Here is a 23430-nt window from a genome sequence, read left to right on the forward strand (position 1 = left end):
AAATGGGAGGAAAAAGAAAGCATATGTGGCAGTTAGGCACATATGAATGAAGCGGTTAGGCAAACGATAGTACACCACCTCACAACTCAGAGACTTGAGAGCCTTCTCCATGCCATACATACACATCATTGAAAAATTATGCTATAGACCAAAATATGCAAACTATTAACTGATTTTAGTAGTTAAGAGTCAGGAAAGCCTTAAGACTCCAGGCCAACATCTTTACAGGTCGCCGCAATATTTTCAATGGATTACACATGCTCTCACTATAAAAAGATCATTAAGGAATTCTGAAGGGGAGGTGGGGAGGCAAAGTGAACAAGTGAATCTTGCTATTCCCCTGAGACCAGACATTCTGAGAAAAACTGATTTTACTCTTAGCAAGCAAGACCTATGAGTCTGCAGTAAGGCTCCCACATTCAAGCAATGAAAACAGCAAATACTCAGTCTATTTTGCAAGAATTCCAAACCAAAAGAACTTAAATGAAATCAAATACCCAGAAAAACCAAACAGTTGCACAATGCCAACCAGGTAACAGGACCAAAAAAACACTTCCCAATAGCACAGTCCCCAGAATGATTCATCCTACTGTAAACTGGCTGTAGAAATATAACTTGGAATTATGATTCTTAGAGGTTAAGAATACAGGCTTCGGAAAGACTGCATTCACATCGCAGGTCCATTGCTTCTTAGCTATAAGACTTTGGACAAAATACCACTTGATCCCTAGAAACCTCAGGTTTCTTTTCTGTAAAATGGTGGAAATAAAACACAGGGTGGTTATCGAGACTAAATGAGACAATCCACATAAAGCACTTAGAGAATGTCTTGACACACAGAAAGCTATTAATATTGTTACTAATACAAATACTACTACAAATAGCTGTTAACACAAGGGACTAGAGTTTTTGGTGTTGGTAGGGCTGTTGAATATACCACATGTCTCCACATGCTCCCCTCTCCCACTCACAGTAGTCCTGTAAACTACAGGAATCCTATACTTTCTTAAAGGGAAAAACCAAACAAAACTCCAGACTTGGAGTTCAAGTCCTGGCTCCGCCAAAAAAATAGCAGTGAGATCTTGGAGAAGTTATAACCTCTGTAAGCTTTACTTTTTATTACTTTTCAAAGTTTAGCTTTAATGGGCTAATATATGTAAAACTATAGGCTGGGTGACTCTGAACCTCTCTCCTACCTCCATGCAATTCACATAAAGTATACTCAAAGAGATGACCAGAATTAGGCATGTAAGCCTCTGCAGAAAGAGAAAAAATTATTTGTCTTGAGGTAGAGAACTCTAAGCCCAAAAAAATGGTCTTTGGATTCTTAAGAAAGAAATTTTATCTTCTGTAGCCAGCCCCAAAGGCAGCTCTCCTCCTTTCTTTCTATTTATTCATATGAAATCAAATCCAATGTCATAAAGTTATGCCCTATCTCTAAAAACAATGATGAGCAAAACCCCTCTTCTATATCATCCTAGGGATTTCAAACAGCTTTTTTAAAAAGCACGCTGAGCCTTCTACTGAAGAATACTAATCAATAAAATATAGCACCTACAACACTACAGAACTGTATTACATAACATTCAAACCAAGAAAGGTAGCTCTTCCAGACACCTAAAAGGCATTTATTTGCCTTAACTGGCATTTACCCCCAAATTCAAAGCAATCAGTCCTGTTCAACCACACAATTGCCATTTTATTTTTAAATCAAAGGGAATATATTTTGCCAATAGTTTTTCTATGGCTTCTTATCACAGAGTGCTTGTACTTAAGTCCAAAGTCTAAGTACCCCACCCACTACTTTGATGTTCCCCCATCCAAAGCTTAGACCAATTCAAAGCTCAGTCAGAACAATTCTAGTATATCTGCCTCACTGGAAAGGCTCATCCCATACTAACCCCAAACCTTTGGATATGATTTGTAAAAAGAGAGAAAGAGGACAAGGACTCTGTTCACTTTACAATCTCATGTCAACTGAGCACTTCTCAGGAATTACAAAACTGATATTCTGGAAATGGCCTTGTCTTAGGTGTTTAGCAGTTTCTGGGCCTCTCTGTGGATCTGCTTTAATCTACACCCAGCTTCTCCACTTCAGAGAACCCAAAAGGCTGACTGAAGAGTTTCACTTTGACAAGGAAAGACTGGATTTGTGTCCACCATGAATCTCTCTGATGAATTTAGGGAGTCTCTGGCAAATCACTCTCCTCTTAGGAAAAAGTGATACATTCTACCTGACTGGAGTTTCAGAAATAAAAGGAAAACAAATACATATAAGATTTTTTGTTTTTTAATACTCCTTGTTAAAAGGAGGTTGAGCTGGCAATCTCAACAGGACACCTTAAATGTCCTAGTTACCTGTCAGGAGTTAAAGTTTTGGGGGGTTTTATTTATTTATTTATTTGATTAATGGAAGTATTGGGGATTGATCTCAGGACCTCATGCGTGCTAAGCAAGAGCCCTACCACTGAGCTATACCCCCATTCCCCAGGATTTAAAGTTTTTACTGTGACTTTAAAAGAAAGAAAGAAAGAAAAAAAACCTCCACCATCTTTACCCTGAATTCAGAAACTAGAAGGAACATTTTTCTTGCTTTCTTTTCCCCTCCCAAATATTATGAGAACCCCTCAATCCATAGTATACTAAAATGGCTAAATGCTGGACTGGCTTTGAAGCAAAGGAAGGGTGTGGCTTTCAGGTAGTGAGGGGCCCAGGACTGAAAGGGTATGGAAAGAAACAAAACCTGCTTCTCTCTGGAGCGCGTATGACACACACACACACACACACACACACACAGGACTGGTCTAACAAGTCCTTCTGATCTCTCAGGCCAGGCCGCCTCCTTCTCCTCCCCCACTAACCACGTGCCTCTCCAAGGACCTCCACTGGACAGATTAACACGGAATTTTCTCTCAATCCTGAGAGTCTGAGACACACCATGTTACTTACCTGAATCCCTGTTGCAACCCTGCCAAAGGCACCTCACCCAGCCTTATAAGGAGATAGGAGAGCTTTAGGGTGAGGCCGATAAGGAAACAAAGATATGAGGGAGGGGCAAAAAACAGAGGGAGGTGTCAGACTGGAGGAAAGGGAGAGGCCAGATGCCTTTCTCCTTCCTACAAAAGGAGGGAAAAAGAGAGGGAGGTCAGGTATATAAAGGGAAATGAGAAAAACTCTAATCAAAATGGAAAGGTACTGTTTAACTCTTTTGTCATAAAAGACACACTTTACACCCTTCCTTAACCCAAGCTTGGAAAAAAAACAAAATTCATGGAAAAAAAGCTTAACCTTAAGGTTTACTAGAGGTCACCCACTGTTTGAGCTCACATTCCTTGTTTAAAGTGGCAGCTTCTCAACAAACCCCCTAACCTGCCTCTGGCATTCCCACCATCTCTTTGCCCATCATTTGAAGATGACTTGGAAAAGCTGAAAGTACGTAATTGAGTCATATTTACAGTCCGGCTTCCTCAGAGCCCTGACAAGAGCAGCAAGACATTAGGTTTAGAGTACACCTCCCTTTCAAGACAAGCAACAGAGAGAGCAAAGGTATGAGTATAAAGAAATCAAAAGAAGCATGAAGGTCCTATTTCAGCTACAGAGCAGATAGCTGAAGGAAACGTTTCTCCCTATCTAAAAGAAAGAAGAAAATCTGACTTTACAGGGGAAGAAAAGTTGTGAGTTATTAATTACTTATCTCCTCCTATAAATTATCACACATAATCTTCCCAATAACTTCTGAGGTAAGGTTGGCCCCTTTTATTGAGTAAACTGTTCAGAAGTATTCAGTATCCTGCCCAAGGTCATCATATAACTAGTAAGTGATGGAAGCACATCTGTTCTACTCCAAGTCCCTGTTCCTTCTCCTTGACACAGTTAAGTAAGTATGAACTTTCTATGCTTCTTGTGGTTAAAAGTCAATCTAACTCCAACAGAGAAGATGACCAAAAGTAAACTTTGAGGCGAGGAGGGAAAGGAGGTGAGAAAGGATGAGGTGGAAACATGCAGACTGTTGGGTCTCACCTTCATTTTAAAGACAAGACCTCACTCACTCAGTTTTGGGGAAAGGGAAAAATAACTTGCAATCTACCTTAGATTTCCCATTTTAAAAAGAACAAGAACTCAGGACGGAAGGTGCAAGGAAAAAAGTGGTACTACTTTGTACAAAATCACCTACTTTTCCACTGAAAGGCCCGCTCTAGAAATCTGGCTACTTGCTACAGTCTCTAATAACACCTCAAGAAAGAAAATCTAATCACAAATATCCCTACTTTCATTTTCAATGTGACATCTCACTAAACCAAAAGCAGAGATCAGAGGTGGGGTGGGAAAGAGAAGGAACTTGAAGCAGGGAAGACAGTGCAGGCCAGCACCAGAATAGAGGGGAGGGATTGTTCTAGCGGTATGTTAGCAATCTGCCTCTAGGGCAGCTGTCCTCCTGGGCAATCAATGGCCGGTCTGTGTGTGTGCTCAGGGACTAGCCAGCTTGGCAAAAAGTTGAGGACTCAGCCACCCAATCCACAAAGTGAGAAGAGATGCCTGTTTCACAGCTGGAATGGAGGGCAAGGAAAACACAAAACAAGAGGGAAAACAGAGGAAGAGGAAAACAAAGTGCTACAGGTACTATTTCAGTCTAGACAGAGAGGGAAAAAATCCTAGGAAACTACCAATTCCTAGTTAAGTGCAAACAGAATTACCAGTACCTCTCAATACTGAAATTAAAAATGGGTAGGTTTCTCCAGCTCTGTTCGTAGTTAAGTGTCAATTGGAAGGATGAGATCTAAAATGTAGGGCCTCAGCATTGCCTGTTTCTCTGTCCCTTTCAGACCCAGCAGGGTATCTGCAATATATACAGTGAATAAATATTACATAAATAATCATCTATCTCCTTTCAACATTCCTTTCTTAATTAAATCCTAGAGATCTATAAATAATAGTAGCACACATAAAAGTCAGTGAGATCCCCAATGCTAGAAGATCGAGGCCATTTATATAACTCAAGTGCTAAGACGCAAAAGACCAGAATTCACACTCCCTAATCCCTCCGAGTAGCTAGATGCTCTGAGACCCATTAGACACACAAAGGTTGCTCTCTTCTCAGTAGAGCCCTAAAGCAGGGCTGCTCCCCAGAGACAAAGAGATTTCACAGGAGAACCACAAAGACATTGCCCCTCTCCGTTCCCCCACTCCCAGCTTTCTCACTTCCTGTCACAGTAGCACCAGACCACAGTCTCCCAGAAACAAACAAATACAAAGTGCTGGATTCTGGGCTGCAAGCCAACCGCATTCCAGGGCATCCTGTCTACCAATCACCAGCCAGAGCTCCCACTCTGCCCTGCTCAGTTCCTTATCATGTTCGGGGAAAACAACCCTCCTCCCTGCCCCAAGCCAACACTACATGGGACAAAGCTCAGGCCTTTAAGAATCAGCAGAAAGATACTGAGTAAGGATCTAAGGGTTCAGAGTGGAAGAGAGGATTTTAAAGACTCCTATTTGACTAGTTTCTTCACTTTACACTGGGGATTTTAAAGCTACTGCTATTATACTCAGCTACATGTGATACATCCCATAGAAAGCTTCATCATAGCAATCTGATCCCCAACCTGAATTCAGTCAATGGAATATTCGCACCAGGAGAACTACTTTAGGGCACATCCTCCCTCACGTCCTCTATCACCAACTTCTACTGTTTTCTAAGTCTTTCGAACTACTTTCCCCACAAGCAAAAAGTTGATTCCTAAGAGGCCCGGCAGAGAACAAAGGCAGCAGACTCCACCCTACAAAGAGGCAGGATAGGCACTAGCAGGTGCTGGGAGCAAAGTTCTCGACTTCCCTAGGGAATGAAAGGAGCCCCACTAGGAACTGAACAGTAACCCTTGCAGCAAAAAGGGCAAGACAGCAAACTCAGCTTTTCCTGCTCACTATTCTCCATGGAGTGGGTCAGGGGCTATAGATTCGGAACTTCATCAGAAAAGAAAGCCCCCCCTTCCTAATAAGTGTCTTCAGCTGATACCAAGAATGGGATAAATGATACATTCTTCTATTATCTTGTACAAGCTCAGTGGATGTTAGCCCTAAACCCCAGAAGCAAAGATGCAAATAGAAGTCAAGCTCCATTAGCCAGAAATTCTTGAAATCCAAAAAAGTAACACCCTTTGCCCCCAGAGCTCAATTCCCTTTGCATAAAGCAAAGCACAAGGCCCAACACAGAGTTCTCCAACCAGAGGGACATTTCAGACAACTAACTACTAATATGCTATCATTTCTTATCTTTTCTCCTCGACTTCTTTCCCCTTCTTGGATCTGCTAGAAGTACTCTGGGCAGAAGCCTGATTTAGACCATACATGATGGGGCAAAAAGAGCTAAGTCTAAAACAGCACACTTAGAAGGAATTAGTCAGTATCTGGATATGATATGACCAGGTGAAAGGAGTTGGGGCAGGTATATACACAATAGTCAGCCGTTCTAGGGCAGGATAGAAGAAAAAGAATATTTAGCAACACTATGTTTTAGAACAGAATTTAACAGCAGGGCCTAGCCACTGTAAACTCTATCACTGAAGCATACACACACACAAAAGTTTACCTAGCACTGACTCCTTTTTTCACTCAAGAATAACTTTAAAAATTAGTTACAGTTGTTAGTATTCTTATCCAATTCTCCGTCATCCATAGCCTAGACCAAATAAATCAGTCAACTAAGTACTACTGTGTGACACGGTTATACCAAAAGCAGGTAAAAAATAGAAGAGTCTAATAGGACAGTTTTCTGAGATACTTCTTTAAAAAAAAAAAAAAAAAGAGGGTTATAAAAGACACACCCCAGACAGAGAACTAGACACACCCATATCAATGCTGCTGCTCCAAATGGAAGCTTGACAGGCTCTCTGTCTCAAATTGAGCAGATCGTTGAATGCGTGCTGCTTGCAAGAACGAATCAATCATCTGTGTCTATTTCGTATGCGTGCTGATTCCGAAATACAGTCAGCCCATGGTGTGAGGGAGGAAAGGAGACCAGTAGAGCCAACTGATCGCAATTCAGTATGATTTCACCAGACGTCCTGGTTCTAATTGTATCTCTGGCTGTTTGCAGACATATTTAGAAAACTCAACCAAAGGAATAAAAAATGGATAAGGAGAAAATCAATGGAAGAGCCCAAGACTTAAGCTGAACATTCAACGATTGTAAAAGTATGAATCTGTTTTACTATCTAACTTCCCACATATCCCTTTCTTTCCAAATCAGGCCCAAAGCTGAAGATTGAAGGGAGGGGAGGCTGAGAAAAGAATGTGATTGGGAAAGGTTTTGCTACATTCCAACTAGCCAACATCCCACATAGCATTAAGAGTGCCCAAGAATCCAATCCCACTACTGAGAGTTGCTGGGACTCTGCTAACACACATCCAATTCCTCTACCACCCCCCCACCGCTAAACACCCTGAAAAGAAGCATAATTGAGATAGCTTGATGAAGGCACCAGCTGTTTCCACCACTCTCCCTTCCCCCACCCCCAGAGACCACAGTTCAAACTCACATCAAACACTTAATACAATTGACTGGCCAGTAGGAAGGAGAAGCCAGTACTAAAATAGCAGGAAGAATGCCAACTGGCCCCTCTCAGAAGGAATGCTTTCTTGGCTCAATTTAAAAATAAGAAACTTTTGTCATCTACTCCTTTCTGCCTGATTATATTCTCCTTTCCACAACCTACTCCTCAGTGTCAAATGGATTTCAGTTTCTTCTCTACAACTCCTCAATCTATTTTCAGTATAGAGTTAAATGTCAAATAATGTCTAAGAGATTGGAAGGCTTCCTGGACTGCAACAAACCTAGTACAGGGCTATCACTTAAGGTCAAGGAGACACGAGCCCATACAGCTGAGAAGGGAGCAAAAATTATGCACTTTGAACATTGACAGTAATCCAATTTCCCAAGGCCTGGGTAGCCAGTTAAAGTATTAACATGATCAGCCCTCCCCCACCCATATTCTAAGTTGACCAGCCTTAGCCAAGGAGTAAGGGAAGGAAGCCAGCACTTCCTTTTCAGACGGGAAGTAACATTGGCCCTTCCTGTTGAGTTTTAAACAAATTGTCCAGCTGAGTTTCAATGCTAACATCCTCTCTTGAATTTGTTCCACAATTTCAAAATGGAGAGGGGAAATGGAGATAGGGTCTAAAAGTTTCCCTTCCCCTAAGAAGCAAGTCCTACATTCCAACTAAGTGCTGGCATAATCCCCTAATCAGGCAATGACATGTGTAATTCCAAAACAATACAGGATACAGAGGTAGAAAATTTCAAACTTACCATGTCTACCACCATGAACTATTCTTCTCTACTTCTCATACTATTTAAATAATCACCCATCTGAGAAATGACATAGGTATGTAGCTTAAATGTCTAGGTTTTGTGGTCCTCAAACCTGTGATCAAATCACCTGGAAGTTTGTTTTGTGTGTTGTTTTTTTTTTTAATACAACCTCCCAAATCTACCTCTCCATCCGCCATACCTCAAGCTCTGCAGGGAATGCCTCAGAATTTATGTTTCTGAAAAGCCCTCAAAGTGATTCTGTTAGTCAGCTGGTGGGAACCACTGTACTGGCCTATCCCTGACAACCCTCTGACTACCACATTCCTCTCCCCAAAGGGCACTCATTATAATACATTATTTGGACCTGCTTTACTGTTTTCACCAGACAACTCAGATCATTATTCAGTCTGGATTAGAGGCTCTCTGAAAACATGGATTTAAATATAAAGATGGCTGGAATGACATAAATCTAAATCCTATTTTCTAGACTCAGAATCTAAAAGGAAGAATGGTCTCACTTCTTTGGAATCCTGAGTTGCTACACTGGAGGATATCCCTATTTACACTGCAGACTGGACAATCCGATTATTTTTCAAATAACTTAGTTTAAGTTTTCTACAAGGAACAAAGAGCTGTGCCACATTTTCAAAGATTGGTTCCACATTTCACCCCAAAAGAAGTCCAAAGCCCTAACTCTAGCATTCAAGACCCTAGATAACTTTAGCCCAGTTGACAACAGAAATAAACAGAAACTCTGGATTCAAGTGTTACCTCTGACATTTATCCACGCAAGTCACTTTAACTTCTGCGTTAAGTGAGAGCAAGTGAGTAGCAAGATGTTTTCAGAAGAAGCATAGAGGAATGGGTACAGCTCAGTGGCAGAGTGCATGCTTAGCATGCACGAGGTCCTGGGTTTAATTCCCAGTACCTCCACCAAAAAAAAAAAAAAAAAAAAAAGAGGAAGAAGCATAAAGAGAAACATTTCCACAAGGAAGTATGTCACTAAAGACTTAGGAAAAAAGAATGGCACTGAAAGACAAACTCAGAACAACTACAAGCATCCATAAATGTTGAAATAATACATATCAAGCAGTTATTTAAAAAATTTCAAAATCTGGGGGAATCTGATTGCCTAGAATATCTCCTATGCAAGATGATAGTTACCTGACCAAAGGAGAAAGGGATGGAAGGGGGAAAAAATGTTTCCTGATTGAGGTCATCTCCCAAGGATGATATTAAGTAACAGGATGACTGACTTCTAGATAGGATGACAACTAGATAGGTATAATTAAAGGGAAGAGCAGAGGGTAACCAGGTCAAGTTCTAGGGCTAAACTCCAAACCAAGAGAGACAGAGACAGAGAAACTCTCACTGAAATTCAGACTAGCTAAACTAGAAATCTTGAGAGGGATAGTAAGAATGGGTAACTCAAGACACAACTACCTACTCTGGTAATCAAATATCCTTTTACTTTCAAATATGGGGTTAACATAAAACATCAATCACTAAATAGTTGGTGCTTCTTCCTCAGTCCCAAAGTCAACAAGGCCAAGTGGTTCAGCATATACTTTAACAACCATTACTGCTTAAATACACATATGAAAAGGGAAAACAGACATACAGTTAGTTATCAGGGGTGATTTTCTTCCCTGACATGCAAGACATAAATATGGATATGGTGACCTATAACTGGCTCCTGAAGCCATTAAATCCCAATGATTACAGCTTGTGGGGAAGCAGGAGCTTTTTGGTCTAATGAGTAAAAAGAAAAGCAGTAGGTAAGTGGGGTAGGCATAGTATTTGGTCATAAACCAAACCAACAAAGGTACTCAAAAGGAAACTGTACCAGATCTAGGCTGTCACATCTTCTGTTCATAGAAATCTGACTCTGTAGATAAGAAGGTAGAGAAATAGATTTCTCTAGGGAAGAAAATTTTGATCTCACTTTCCAAACACATACAAACATCCTGCTACTCTGTCAATTATGTGATTATACTCACATGGAACCTCTGCAATGAGACAAAGATGGAGGCTGGGCCAGGTGTTGCCTCAACTCCTTATAAACACATTGAAAATTGTTAACAGCTGTTGTCTCTGGGCTCTGAAGTGAGACTTTTCCCTGTACTGTGTAGTGCAGGATGAGGTCCTATATTGTCCCTCCTTCCCCCAAATAAACTCACTGGACCTGTCTGAACAGGTCTACTTCTGCCCCCATCTCTCTGGCTTGCTGGTAACAATCATTTCAGGGCCTTAGCACTTTGTACTCCTATCAACAAGACTTCACTCGAATTTCTTTAGGTCTCTCTCAAACATACCTGATAAATGAGGTGTTCCCTGACCACTCTATATTAAACCACCTCACTCCTACCCTTGTGCTTCTTATTTACCACCCTACAAATTCTGCTTTATTTTTTCTCAACAGTATTATCACACTCTGACATACTATATATTTACTTACTTAACATCTACCTCTCCCAATTAGAATGTAAGCTCTGTGAAGTCTATCTAGGGTACCACAGGCTCTCAAATTTCTTTTGAATGAATGAAGTTTTACTTTTTCAATGAAAACAAAAAGTTAAATTTTAGAAAAATAAATCAACATTGTTTCATTTTCTTTCTATACATTTTTTTCTAATTATGACCTTAGGCCGATCAGCTAGGTTCTCGGATAGCCTTGCCTGGAGGTTTGGCTGACTTTAGCAAGACAGACATTCAAATTGCCAATTCTGCCTGGTTTACAAAGCAGTCAACAAAGAGCAGAACAGCAGAGAAGTTACAAAACTTCCCCCATTCCAACAAAGAAACAGTGGAAAGAAATCAGATTGGCATCAATTTCTCCTTTAAAATAGACTACTCTATTTTAAAAGTGTACTGAATATACACCAGCTACTTTATTTCAATGAGATTTACTTCACTTGCAATGAAATGGGAACTGTAAGTGCTTTATAAAAGTACTGAAAAGTTGACCTAGTTTCTATAACAATGTCTTAGGTCAGCAGCCATCAGAATATATATTTTGGCTTCTTAAAATATAAGCTTCCTAAAACAAAAATCTTTTTACTCCACAAAGAGATCTCTCTCAATGGGCTACCACACTGCAATATAGAAATGGGAAGCACACACAAAAGTGACAATTTACTTTGGGAAAAGTTCTTTTTGCTCTACTGTCAACAGAGCCAAAATGAGTAACTAATTAGTAAATATGGAGAGATTTCAAAACCAGAAGGATAAAAACTATCTGAACTACAAGAAGAGATGAATCTTCTTGAACTACAACAATTAATCCTAATCTAGATCTAACTGAAATAAAACAGAAGCAGTATCCTAATATTTGTAGCTTCAACACATGTACAATTTATTCTATTAAGAATTAGAAATTTCTTCCATATTAAGTGTTACTGAGGCAAAACGATGCCCATGAAGACTACCAATCTAAGGCGAAAGAAAAATAGGGGAAGCAAAGGGAGACACCAAAGAAGAGGAAAGAAAACAAAAAGAAATGTAGGAGAATCAGTAGAGGAAAATTTGGGTTTAAAAAAAAAAAATGGAGAGCTGGGTGACAGAGTTATGATAGGAAACTATGGAGTGCCAATAGAAATTAGTTTAAATACTACTCAGAACGCTAGTTTCATGGATTATTTAGTATGAAGGGAAGGAAAAAAGAAGGCAAATCTTAGGCTACAAGAAGCCAAAAGTTTCTAGGCAAGGCTACATCTAACACAGATATTTCCCACAGACTAGAGTTCGGCTTTTCCACATACAAGAGCAGACCTCTTTCTCAGAAGCACACTTCTCACAGGAAGCATTGATGAACTCAAAATTTCTACAAGTCCCAGTTTTGCAAATGTTCATAAATAAGGGTTGAAAATAGAGAATGATGTTTCTTGAACATAAAAGAGGGAGGTTTACTTCAAGAAAAAAGGTAATAAAAGACTGCCTTCATTTCTATGTAATTGTTCCCTCTATATTCAAAACTGAGTATTATCCCACAAAATCCTGGTTGGACAAGTGAGACGTCAAGGAAAAGAATCTGGTTCAAAGTCAAGAATAATAAACCCAACCAAAGCTTTTTCAATCCATTCTCTGCAGAAATTAAAGGAAGTTTACCCTTGGATGCTAGAGTTTTGTCTGTCTCTTGTAGATACAAAAAGGTAGGAAAAACTTGTATAGCTATTCTTTCCCCTATAGTATCCAAGTCTTGTAAATTACTGCAAGACATACAAGCTTTGACATAAGCTTCTCTTCCCCTACTCACACCTCACTTTCCTTTATTAAGAGTTATCCATTCCCAGAGGGGGAAGATTGTAGCTCAATGGTAGAGTGCATGCTTAGCATGCACGAGGTTCTGGGTTCAATCCCCAGTACCTCTGTTAAAAAAACAGTAACATTAGATAGATAAATAAATAAACAAACCAACCAACCTAATTACCTCCCCCCAACCAAAAAAATGTTATCCATTCCCATAGCACCCTTATTATTTTGAACAACCTTGTCCGCACAACTCCCCAGACCTGCCTATTGTTAAAGACACTTTTTTGCCCATAAAAAAATTAGCATATCCATCCAGGAAGCCCATTTATTCTGTAATATAAGCATTTATATCTACCACAGGGTTTCAGGTTTTAAGATACATTAAAGGGCACTTAGTCCAACAAACAATGTTTGAATTCATTTGAAGTATCCATTCTAATAGCAAACACAATGTGTAACTATGAGCTGGGCATGGTCCTATGAGTTTGTACGCATTAAGTCACTTCATCATCACAACGATCCTATAAAATGGTTAGTATTACTGTCCTCATTTTACAGACAAAGAGACCAAGGCAGAGAGCAATTAAACAATTTGCCCAAGGTTACTTAGTAGTTAAGTGACAGAATAAGAATTTGAGCCCAGGCAGTCTGGCTCCAGCATCCATGTTCTTACCCATGCAAAGCTGTTTTGCCTTTCCATGTTTATGGAACGCTCAGATTGGAAGTTCTGTTTGGTCACCATATTGATCCAAAAATAGTAAATAGTAAATAAAACATTTGCAGCAAAATTCTAACAACTGTTCTCAAGAGAAGGGAAGGGTATACAAGAGTTACTGTGCTACTCTTCCAACTTTCCTGGAAGTTTGAAACGTTTTCAAAATAAAAAGTTAAAGTTGCTTTTATCATCACAAAATGGGACATGTTTTGCAAAAGTCATGACCAAGCTACCTGTTGGCCATCCAAGAAGACTTTAAAAATACTCTGGATCCTCAGAATGTCCCCACTATATCCCTGCTCTAAATTGCCCACACCATTTCAGTCAGACTTAAGGACTCCCTGGAGAGGAAATGGCCTTAAAAATGAGGAACACTGTCCCTGAACCAGAATAGTAAATGTGGGCCCAGTTCTCAACACTTAATATTTAAGGATCAATGACATGTAACTCCAAGTAGAATTAAGGGGGAAAAAAGTTACATCCAAAAATACATTATACAATGTAACTAAATACATATCAATTCATATCCTTATTTCCCCCTTGTTAGTTCTAATCAGAACAGTTGTTCTTCCCCCACTTTACAATCTCCCTGCCAGGCTATATCAATGCACTCTATTGGAAACCTCAGAGGCAGCTGCATTTAGGCAAAGCAATTCCTATTTCAGCCTCTCATAGCATTTAACCCCTGTTTTGAAGGAAGAGACCGTGAAATCACATACTGATAACCTATAGCTCATTCATTTAAGCAAATTTCTTGTTACTATTACTTCAATTTCCTATGAAAATTAATTTGGGTTCTTAAACTCAAACTTCCCAACACACTCTGTGAACAAAATCTCCTCAAGTTTCATGGCGAAAGCAGTGACAAAAAATACAATGATATCCAACCATACTTTCTTTGAAATACCAATGTCCAAAATTATCATCCCAAGGTTTTATGTTTTTATTAACAAGTATATAAATCATTCACTTCCAACATGGCTGAAAGCAATACTTCCCTGCTGCGGTCCTAATATGTTCTGGGTAACCAGTTCCTCTCCTCTAGAAAATGGCTACATTTAAGGTTTCGCTGTCTTAAGTCAACAGCAGCCTATATTATGAAATGAACTGACTAGGACCCTTACTTGTCACACTATTTTTTGTACTGCTTGCCCAGAAAGGAAGTAGGATTAAATAAAAATTTTAAATTTAATTCTTCAATTACTTCCAGAAACTTTACTTAAAAATGGAAGGTAGGAGATACATAAAAGGTTAAACTACAGACTAAAGTTTCAAAATTACACCACAATTTTATTAACCTATGTTGTATTGCTTCCTATCTCAACTTCCTTTCAGCCTTCCCCACAAAAGTTCCTCACTGATTCCCATCAAGTACCTTATTTAACCAAGGCTTACTGAGCACTTCAGGGAATACCAGACACTAAGATAGGTGCAAAGAGGATAGAGATAAAACAGTACCTACCCTCAAACAACTCAGTCTAGACGGAAAGACAAAAATAAAAATAAATAGACAATTTTTAATACAATGTTATAAACATTATTTGAACTACCTATTACAAACCTCTCCCTGCAAGCTGGCAATATTATTCCAAACCACATGCCTGAAAATTCTGTTAAAAAGAAAAACTTTCACTGATAATCAAATGAAGTTTGAGGTATTTCCAGTAAGTTTATGAAATTATGACAGCAATGGTGTGCATATGGAAAGATCCCTACTCTAAAGGTTGAGATAATATCCATTCTAGAATATCTAGCTCCCATAGGCTTTATGGAAAATGGATTTTTTTTTTTTTTTTTTTTTACATACATTACCCTAACATGGAGAGGGTTAGAAATCTGAGCACTGACCCTCAGCAAGAGGAGACACTCCTGCTCAAGCAAGAGCTCATTGTAGTTCTGGCTCTTGTTTCTGTTCTGTCTGGAGAATGGCAATGTTTTAATGGTTAAGTCCATGAACTTTCTAGTTAGTCAGATCAGGGTTTAATCCTGCCCTTGACCACTTAGAAGCAGTGAAATTTTCAGCAAACCTCAGCTTCTCTGAGGCTCAAATTCCTTAAAAAAACAAAAAATAAACAAAAACAAAAAAGTTTTTGTGGAAAATTAATAGTTTATGCATGTAAATCAATTATACTTCAATTTAAAAACATAGTTTATGCAAAATGCTTAGCACTCAGTAAAAAAAACAAGGAGGGGGTTGGAAGAGGCAGGGCTGGCAGTCAGTAACAGGGGACCACCAGGTACCAAAATTGAAAGCAATAAATTATACAGAGCTAACCATTTTGTTATTGTAACTGAATAGTGATCTATGCTTAATTTATTTGCATCCATCCTGTCTCACCCATCCCTAGAGAGCAACTACCTCATAAACCTAAGGCTGAATTTCAATTACTCAGAGCCTTTTTTTCTTTCTTTCTTTCTTTTAAGATTTCCAATCGTCCCAGTTTTCATCCTAGCTGAAAGAACATATTCTAGTCCCTTTGATTCTCTATAACTGGAGTCCTATGAAAGGCACTAGAACTCTATAATCACCCAAGAGACCCCCACCTGGAACACAGACCATACCTTAGTCATATAACAAAGAAACCCAACAGTATATAGGAGTCCAACAAGGAAAGAAAAATCCGCACAACTCACACTTACTTGACATCTTTTACTCCCAAACCAAAATGAGGAGCAAAACAAAAACTAAAAATGTACTTATTCACACCCCTTATATTTCCTGGAAGAACTAGTCCAGGTAAGATAAAAGACAAATCTTCCATCTTATCAACCAAAAGGCTCTAACAGTACACACCAGTCAAAACAATGCCTCAGTTCGTGAAAATAGTCCTGGATGCTAGTTAATGAGGATGCTCACGGCAGCTACACAAAGCCCAGTACTTAAAGCTAGACCCAAATCACCACCACTCAGTCATCCAGAACCTATTTTCAAACTGCCTTTGTACTCCTTCTTCAGATTCCCTCATCCCTCCCCCTAAAGGTTGAGTGGGGAAACCGACACTCTGGCAGCAACAAGACCAACCCTCCCAAAGATTCACCAACAAACCCCCACCCACCGACTGAAGTCAAGACAGAGAGGGCATTTGAAAAAAAAAAAAATTGGAAATGAAATAAGAACTACAGCTCAACAGACTGTACACATTGTCCTTTTTCTTTCTTTTCAACTGCATTTGCTCTAATTAGGAGATCCAGACATTAAAATCTTACTATAGCCCTTGTATAAATTACATTAAAATGTAGAACAAAGTTCTATTTCCTCTGAAGCCACAACCTCACAAGAATGAAATCAACATTCAAGAAATACTCTTGTTCTGGAAAGGAAATTTAAGGAAGTGTTCTAGTCTAAAAGGAATTGAGGGGTTGGGGGGTGGGCACAAAAATCAGAGGATTATTATAGTTACATACCAGTTTAAATCTAATGAGCAGCTTACATATTAAAGCGCATCTTTTTACAATTATAGTAGTATCTATTCTAGTTATAATTTTCAGAATGATTCGCATTTTCAAAGGGAGAAGGAAGAGAACACCCAGTTTTCAGCTACTGATGAGTTGGCTATATAATTATCTAGAATCAGTATTTTTGCAAGAATGTATTTGCAAAACAAACAAAAAAACAAATCTTAAGATTAAATATAAGATATGAAAGCACAGTCATGGGCCTTCAGCTCTTACAGATTTCTGATTTCACGGCAAATTAACCAAACAAAAAACTCACCTCCAAAAAACAACTTTCAGTATGGTTTTAAGAATTCCTCTGTGCTTTCTCGGATGCACTCAAAACACTAAAGTTTATATGGGTGTTATACTCTTAGCCTAACCTTATTTTAATCTAAGGCCCTTTCAGAGAGAGCAGAGCTGAAAATATCTTCAAGTGTGTTGCCACTTTACTCAGGTGAACTAAAAAGCATGATTAGAATTTCCTTATCCCTTTAAGCACATAAACCAAATGTTACCGTATATGCAGACTGAACATACAACACCTCCACAAATCTTTGCCATCAAAGGTAGTTTTAGAAGCAAGGAAATGGCAATTCAGTTAACATGGATCCATTTGTTTTCTTTTATAAGGCAAAGCAGGGCAGCTACGTCTAGCAGAATGAGGCTCCCACCCACCGCACCTGGAAAAGTAAAAGAGGGATCCACCCAGGAACAGCAGGGCTGAAGCGGATCTAGGCCGTTCAAACTCTCTGGGGGTAAAAATACCACCATATAAGCTGCAAAGCTCCCCTGCAACTTTCCACTTCCACAGATTTAATGATAAAAGCGGGAGGAAAACTTTTGAAACAGATGAAGAACCATCTGTATAACCAGCTTCCGACCCGGACAAATTCCTTTCCCAACCCACACGCAACATGCCAAAAAAAAAATCAACTTTTGGTTTGGGCTCTGAAAACAAAAGTTTGTTAGTCTACTCCAGAAAAAATATATATAAAATCAAAGAACACACCAAAGCATAAACTTACGGAATTGCTCTCACCCCTCTGAAATCTACTCATCTCTCTGTATTAGAGAGACCTAGAAGTTTGTTTCTGGATCTTGAATACTTTACCTTTTTAAAAATGTAATAAAATGCCAAAATTCCCCCAAATAAGTAGAAACAAAAATTAATAAATGCTTAAAAGTCACCCATCAGCATAACAGACTCTCTCTTTTTTAAATTCCCTCTGGTTACCGTAAGATAATAATTCGACTTGGCTTATCCTCCTTCACCCGTCTGTACACATATTTTTTTAAAAGGCACACACCTTAAATGTGGACTTCTGAAAACCAGTCCTTTAAGAAAGAAACCCAAGGCTTCGTCAATGTGCTGAGAAAGACAAATCCAGCAAGGTAGATGATTTTTCGCCACCTCTTCCTCCTTTCAGGATCTTTCCTGCTCTTCTTTCTCTCTCTCCCTCTCTCTTTTTTTTTCTCTCAGATCCAACACCTAAAATGGAAGTTGCACCCAGCCAAAGGCTAGGGAGCCTGGGTGGTGACAAACTGATCTGGCAGCCCTACCCCCTCGCTTTCCTAAGTGATGTCAGCCCCTGAGAACTTCCAATAGGAGCCAGGCATAAATCAGGGAGCTGATTTTATCCAATAGGAAGCTTCATTATAGGAAATTAAAAAAAAGAGAGACAGTGAGAGGAGGAGTAAAAGAGAGAAGGGGATGTTTTATATATATATTTAAAGTGGAGAATATACAATCTCTGAGGAATTACTGCAGAGCTCGGGGGGAAGGGGGACGCTGAAGGGACAGGGGCTTTTTAGAATGGCACGCCTAAGTGCCTTGGTTCTCTTTGACGATAGGGTTCTTGCACCCTCCTTCCTTTCAGGGTGGGGAAACAGAAAAGAGCTGGTTTTATTTGCCTGCTGCTATTTGGTTTGTTGCTTTCCACCCCAAAGCATTTTCCCAAAGACAGGAAGGGAAGGAGAGAGAAATGCTAGAAACAGAACTACAACGTGTTGATAGAATGGTAGGGTATATCTGAGGTAAACTCTCAATTTCATTATTTTGGTTTAAATGCATTAGAGCTAACTAGAAAAAATTAATGCAGTTTTTGGCATCTATACTTCCACCTAGAAGGAAGCTGTATCCACTTGGCTGATGAGGAAAATCACTGTCTTCCCATTTGTCCCCAAATCAAAATAATGTGGGTTTGAGGGGGAGAATAAATGATATCCAATAAACAAGCAATAGTTTTAGAGGAGATAAACAGTACATATAAGGAAAAGAAAGTCTCACCTAGAAAATTCAACTTCTTTGTGAACTTCAAGGTTAAGACAATGTAGTCCGTACATTCTCCTTTCACGCTTGACCTAAATAAAGAATTATAACAGGTATTCTTTTTCTGACTTATCTTCAGTATGTGCTTAGACTGTTTGGCCATGAAGGACAGAGACTGGATTTTTTTTTTACACATGCTTGACAGAGACTAGTATTTTATGGTCATTCAATGATTATATGAAAATGATAATGATGACCTGAAAATTTCCTTTTTATTTTTTACTGAAAAATCTAAAGTCTATCCTGCAGACTGCTGCCAAATGAATCTTCATAAAGTTTTTATAATCTAAAATAGTGGTTAAGAGCATAGGTTCTGCAGTCAGACTGGCTCAAACCTTCCTCCTCTGTACTTACTCAAGTGAATGTATTATACACTGTGTGGCCTTGGAAGTTACATAATCTCTCTGACTCGGTTTCTTAACTATAAAATGGAGATAATAACTCTCTCTCTCACAGGACTGTTGTAAGAATTAAAATACACATGAAGTTCTTTAAACAATGCATGACATATAGTAATAAACTCAGTAAGAATGAATATTATTATCAATACCTACCCTGACCAAAAACTTTCAGTGGCTTACCATTGCCCAATAACAGCAATCAACGATGAAGCATTTATGACGTGAGGGACTTTCACTCATTATTTCTAACTTCTAAAACATCACCATGGAGATAGTATTACCACCATTTTACAGGTGAGAAAATCAAGGCTCCTCAAGGTTAAGAAACTTGCCTGAGCTCATCTGGCTAAGAAGTGAACCCGTCATCAGTCTGACTCCAAAGCCCATGCCCTTTCCATTACCTTACACTGCAGTCAGGATAAAGGCCAAGTTCCTTCGATTGTGTTCAAGGTACCCTATTTATTCATGAAATACATTAAAGTAACACTTAGTCACCATAACCTGACCTTTCCTTATCTATCTAAACTGGAATTCCACTCGTCTTCAGCAAGAAAGTACCCTTCTAATCAGGTTATCTGATCAACATCCACCCTCTCCTATTTGGTCTGCAGTCTCATCGACCCTCCTCATATTTGGTCTAATGTGGCTGAAAAGGACTTCTCTCAGAAGTCCTGGAAGACCAAACAGACATCACAGCACTTGTCTGATGGGCTTTAAACAAACTAGAATGGGAAATGAGTACATTTAACAGAGAAACAAACAGCCTTCAACGCTCATTATCTAAGAATATTTTCCTACTACCTTATCACATCTTCTAACTCTACTTTCCATTTACTCCTAGTCCTACACAGTACATTTAAAAGCCAAAGATGATTTTCAAAGGAAAACAATCAGCACAAGAAATGTTTGTTGATTCACTGGTCCCTAGATCAGAGCCATACTCCAGAAAATCCTGATTTTGCCTTCGTTTTTCGTGTGTGTTTCCCTGTCTCCCCACCAAAAGATAAGCTCTATGAAGGCATTAAATGTCTTTCCAGTTCATGGTGTATCCCCAGAGCTCACCCTTGTATCTCATATTTAGCCACAGATGAATGAATGAATGAAGTCTGTTGACTTACTAGTTATGTAATCCTGGACAAGTTATTTAACATTAATGCATCTGTAGGTAACATTTAGAATAAAATTATACACAAATCAAAAAGTTAACTCAGTGGTGGAAAAGTTGATAAATTTTAAATTTATCTGAAATAGCTACCTCCAAATAGAGCATCACAAGGATTAATATTCACTAAGGGAAAAGCTGTTTATACTTAGTGAATAGAAAATAAAAAGACTAGTTACTCTTGGGTTATTTTGAGCACTTACTGTGAGCCATGTACTCGTCTAGATATCAAGGATAATGAGATAGACAAGTTTCCTGCTCTCAAGAAGTTTACATTCCAGGGAAATATACACAAAATGTTATGATAACTCACAGAGAAAAAAATGTGACAATGAGTGTGTATATGTCCATGAATAACTGAAAAATTGTGCTGAACACTGGAATTTGACACAACATTGTAAAATGATTATAAATCAATAAAAAATGTTAAAAAAAAAAAAGAAGTTTACATTCTAGTTGGGGTGGGGCAGGGGCTGGGGGAAGAAGATTAACAAATATGATGTGAGGTGGAGGACTATGCAGAGGTTAAAACAGACTGATGAGATGACTTGTAGCTTGTTCTAAATTGGATGTCAGAAACAAACTCTGGAGAGGTGACATTTAAACTGAAATCTGAATGGTAAGAAGCAGCCAACCATGAGAATATACGAGTAATGGTAACTACCAATGTCAAAGCACTGAAGTGTAGGGGCTGAAACATACTGGACCCAGCAGAGCATGTTGGAAATGAGGAGGAAGGGATAGGCAAGAATCAGAATATGAAGGGTTCTATAGATTATAGAAAGGAGTTTTTAACTTTATTCTTAGGTAGAAGAAAGCCTGTGGGGATTTTGAACAGCACGATGACATAATCCAACCCACATTTTGAAGAGATCTGGCTGCTTATGTGACAAAGGGATTAAAGTGGGGGCAACACTGAAAGCAAGGAAATTAGTTTGAAGGTCAAGTTGCAGTGATACAGAGTTGACTATGGTGGTAGCAGTAAAAATGGAGAGAAGTCAATGAATTGAGGATGTGTTCAGAGATAGAGTTATTTTCTATTTGGGTTTTTTTTTTTCTTTCCTTTTCTTCTCTTTTTGTTGTTTCTGGCTTGTTTGTTTTTAACGCATGGAATATTGCATTAAGTGCTCGATTTTACAACTCTTAGTTTAACTTCTCCACCCACAACCATCACCACTTACACACAGAAAAACAAAGTATCATAAAATGGTGAAAGATTAAGAAAGAGTTGTGAAATAAAATTGTATTTTAAAAAGAAACGTTAAAATGACTATACAGGGCAGCGCACTGTGCTGCAATGACTCTACTTCTAAGAGAAACTAAAACTATGAGTGCCAAGAATAAATTCTTAAAATCAAAAAAAAAAAAAAAAAAAAAAAAAAAAAAAACCACCAAACTCCTGGCTATCCATACAAAGAAAAACAAAGTATTTTTATTCCTTTCTACCTTGTGGTGGCTACACATTACCATCCAAAGTCTGTCATTTTTGAAGCCCTGGGTAGGATGGCCCTTTATCATTCCCCTTTAGAAAAGGGATTTAACTAAACACAAGATTTAACTAAAATGGATTTTTTTAAAAAATGAATCCTCACTACTTCTTGAAAATTAATCTAATCTTGATAACAATATATTCAAGATGGGATATATTTCTTCACAACTCCACAGAATCACCTAAAGTGTTACTGGATCTGCCTAATCAAGTCTTGATTCCAGTCATGGATGACACGAACAAGTAATGTTCTGCCTTTTTTTTCCTTGCGTGCTGGCTTTCGTGTGTGTGTGTGTGTGTGTGTGTGTGTGTGTGTGTGTGTGTGTACTGCTGACAACATCTAAAATCGGTCCTCCTGCTAAGATTTATGTCCTTTCACGAATTGCTTCCTCTTCAAAATATGAGAACGGCAACCAAAAAATGTCCTCTGTTCCTTGTTCCTCTTCCATCTTAAGAGCAGAGGCCTCAAACCAGGGAAACTATTACCTGACTTGAAAATCCACCCCACCCCACCCGCATATTTCAATCACATCAAATCCTTTCTGAAAAGGTGTAAGAGCTCAATAAAGGTAGAATTGCACGCTCTCTACTACTCACCCCTCTGCGTTTTGTCCATTTGCAGGTTTCCCTTCTCTTAGGCATCGTCCTTTCCGCCTCCAGCTGGCCTCAGCGGGGGCTGCTCCGTGTTAATTCACCACATTCTGTCCCCGGTGGCGGTGGATTCGGCCGGCGCGGTCCAGAGCTGGACATCACGGGACATCCACCTGAAGCTGGGACCTGGGTCCCAATGTGCACAAGGAAAATAACTGCTGTCCGCATTTTTTAACGGGGACTTGGCATTCTCTCTAAATGTTTAAACTTGAGATCATTTAAGTTTTGATATCATCACTGAAAACAGCTGTTTCCCGTCAGGAATTGTGCTAAAGGAACCAACACCGGAGACCGCTCCAGACGTAAAGTTCTGGTGACCTCCTTGGTCACCAGGTCTCGGAGATTTGGGGCTGGAGTGGAATCTGAGAAAAACTTGAATTTAGAAACTAGCCCAAGGACCTTGTTCCAGAACATTCCTGGCGTTAGCAGACATCTAGACTAGAAACATGGCGGACAAGGTGCAATAGAGACATCCAGAGGCCTACTCCTCCACTCAACCTGTTGCGCTCTTGGCAGTGGCCAGCCATCCGCGGCCTCGTCAAAGGGAAGCCAGAGGTGTCCTTCCGCCACCGAGGAGCCTTCGCTACTGGTAGTCCTGAGCCTCTCTGGGGTGTGTTTTCATCAGGTGCCGAAGGTGAAGACGGCTTCCAGAAGAATTCCTCCCAAGTGGGCCCTTCCCGCCTTCCTCA

At 39.3% G+C, this 23430-nt stretch overlaps 1 protein-coding gene across 8 annotated transcripts in view; it reads right to left on the bottom strand.

The window, feature by feature from the left end:
• Nucleotides 1-18258, bottom strand: part of CTNND1 (catenin delta 1) — a 44037-nt gene extending 25779 nt beyond the window's left edge. For 6 of the 8 annotated variants that reach the window (XM_045514784.2, XM_010952380.3, XM_074371979.1 and 3 more), the window contains exon 1: nt 18017-18257. The gene's annotated coding sequence lies outside the window, so the exon portion shown is untranslated. Of the gene's footprint in view, nt 1-18016 lie in introns of all 8 variants that reach the window. The other 2 variants (XM_045514781.2, XM_045514782.2) reach the window with 2 other exon arrangements.
• Nucleotides 18259-23430: the final 5172 nt, after the last annotated feature.

The sequence above is a fragment of the Camelus bactrianus genome, chromosome 10 (assembly GCF_048773025.1).
Source record: "Camelus bactrianus isolate YW-2024 breed Bactrian camel chromosome 10, ASM4877302v1, whole genome shotgun sequence".
Lineage (NCBI taxonomy): Eukaryota > Metazoa > Chordata > Mammalia > Artiodactyla > Camelidae > Camelus > Camelus bactrianus.